Source organism: Crocodylus porosus, unplaced genomic scaffold, assembly GCF_001723895.1.
Source record: "Crocodylus porosus isolate Cpor-Errol unplaced genomic scaffold, CroPor_comp1, whole genome shotgun sequence".
Taxonomy (NCBI): Eukaryota; Metazoa; Chordata; order Crocodylia; family Crocodylidae; genus Crocodylus; species Crocodylus porosus.
The window spans coordinates 9108121-9111061 of NW_017728943.1; positions in this window are offsets into that span (position 1 = coordinate 9108121).

Sequence of the window (2941 nt, forward strand, 5' to 3'; positions counted from 1 at the left end):
ACCTCCTCCCTCGGCCATTCTGGGCACTTCCATTACTGACGGGGGGCGGGGAGCTCCGGGCATGAAGGATGCGGCAGAGCAACGGCGCTGCTGCCTATAGCTATGTATTGGTGTGGAAATTTGCATGTAGAAGCGGGGACTGTGCTCCGAACTTTCAGGCCCGTGCCATAATGCTTTGGGGATGAAGTCCCCCTCCCCCGCTGGGTGTTGGAATGGATTGGTCCACACGCCACTGCTACAAAGCGAGCTATCCTCTCCTCTTTCCCGGGCCTGCGGCCCTCTGCGCGGGGGTAGGGCCAGTGTGGGGCTCAGCTGGGGGTACAGCTGTCTCCTGCCCCTGTTCTGCAGCCAGATCCCTGCTGGCCCCGGTCCCTGGGTGCCCCGCAGCTGGTGGGGGGGCAATGTCCCTGCTTACCCCCCCCGCCCCTTGTTGCAGCCAGCGGCCCGAGCCCGGAGGAGCGTGTCCTTGGGCTTAGCACACTGTAACAGGGCTGTTTTTCCCACCCCTGCCCCTGCGCCGGCGGGGGCTGCGCTCCCTCCCTCTAAACCTTGTGATCGCAGTGTGAGTCACGCACCTGCAGCCTCCTCCAGCAGCGACTTCCCGGGGAAGAGCAGAGCAAATCACCCTTTCCCAGGGGCTTGAGCTGAGCTGCTGGGAAAGAGGGATTTGCCCCTTGCCAGCTGTGCCCCTCCCGCTGGCGGATCTCTAGACCGGAAGCCTGGTGCCAGCACGGGGGTTGGCTGTGGCCTCTGTTTGGGCAGCCGGTTGTATAGCCAGGCATAGGGAAGCAAGCACTGGGAAATCTTTTCTCAAGCATAATGGCCCTTTATGAGCCTGTGAGTCTTCCTGGGGGGCTTTAATGCACCCATAGGTGGATTAATGTACAGGCCAGCTGTGCCTGGACCCAGGGGTCCCTGCTTCGGTGCAGATGAAACCCTTGCTGTGCGCTGCTGCAGGTGGACTGAGTCATGAGGGGGCAAGGGGCTGTGGCTGGAGCTTGTTTGGTGCCACATGTGCTCAGCGGGCAGTGGCTCCACATCCGTGCTACCAGCACAGACCTGTGGACAGGGGTGGCTGTGGCTCCTGCTCCAAGCCTGGGGGGCAGCTGTCCTGCTCTGCCCACTGCTCCTGCTGTGCAGGCCAGGACAGATCCCACAGCTGTGGGGCAGGGCACAGATCAGGTGGGACCCTGAGCACAGGGCCTTAATCTTAATTTGCCCCTGAATGCATCTCTGCCTGGATAGGCACCCCTGTTCCTTCTGGGACCCTGCCAATCAGGAAGGCTTTCTGTGCTTTAGGGAGAGCTGTAATTGGTCTGAGAATGAGTATGAGGAAAGAGGCATTATTGCTTAGCAGATGAGGTACTGAACTCTAGCTTTGACAGAGGACCTAGCATGCTCTACAGGTTGCGGACTGTCTGTTGTTGAGGGGTTTTGAGACCTGGCTACATAAGGCCTTGGCTAGGATGATCAAACTGGGGGTGGTCCTGCTTTGAGCAGTGGTTGGACCAGATGACCTCCTGAGGTCCCTTCCAACCCAAACTTTCTGTGATTCTATGATCTGTTCCTAGCTGTGTGTGTTACTTGTTTGGGCTGATGACATCACTGCCCGGCCTCAGCTTCGCTCTCTGTAAACTGGAGATGATGACACTAAATTTTTGGGATGGTTTGTTTGTTTGTTTTTAAGTACTTTGAGATCTACGGATGAACCCTCTGGTTCAAGTAGGAGGGATTACTAGCCAGTGTTCCTCATTTGTTGTTTGTTACGGATTATTCCCACATCAGCAATTCAGGTTATCCCATCAGGGCACGGAAGCCACATCATATTATTGAGGTGACCAATTGCGTAAAGGAAATCTATGAAGTGAGCAGCTTCTGAGCAAGCCATGGGCTAGCCATTATTCATCTGAGTTACTCAGCAGGTACAAACAGCAGAGACATTCCAGGAATCTGGGCTGGTTCCTTAGCTGTTCCCCATTGAAAGAGGACATGGAGTGAATAAACTAGCCAGTTTAGATCAGTGACTGTGTCAGTCTTGCAGCATGTGCACCAGCCCTGCGTGGTTGCCTCTTGCTCCGGTGATAACGAGAAGTCTAAGGATCTTCCCTATCAACATTTATCAGCTCACTCATTACATCTCTCACCGCAGACCAGTGGGTCTCTTTTTCAAGGATGATTTGCACAGCTTTATTTTTTTTTTTTCTATGTGTAAGTGAGATCAGTGGTGATATAAATTGCTGGGTGGCAGAGGATGCTGTGGCATTGATGGATGATTGTGCCTTTTCCCCAGCTGAACTCTAACCTCCTGGTATAGCCACAAAGAGAACCCAGAGACCCATGCTCATATTTCCCTGTGTGGCAGGGGGCTTGGTCATAATACCAAGGCAGTGAGCCCTGCCCAATTGTTCCTATCCCATGCATGCCAACTCCAAAAGCAAGGTGGTGAGGATGCCTGGGGCACTGCAGGTACCCCACTCCAGACGTGGTGTTTCAGTGTGCCCCAGATACAGTGCCCATATGGTGTCTTCATGCCTCATGGATACAGGTAGAGTAAATGGGAGAGATGCTGCTAAACCACTGTTGGTTTATCTCTGAGGTTTATTAAAAATGAATGCATATCCTTTGTCATGTCCAGTTTCTACCAAAAGTCAGGCACTTTAAAACTTCTTCCCCAGTGCAGACTACTGCCAGATCCTTTACATGCTCCCCTTTCCCTTTCCCTTTCAAGTCCGTGAGCTGAACTCAGAATATATCTTTAATCATTTAGCAAAGTGCAGCTCAATGTCACCTTGCTAGCTGGTGCTATGTCCCTCCTGCATTATGAAATGCCTAGTTTGTTTATGTGGGAGGACACATGCATTGATTCACCAGGTCTTTCCTGTTCCTCACTGCAGCACATGTACCCCTGGGGTGAAGCATCTGTCACATGCCAAAGAAGTGA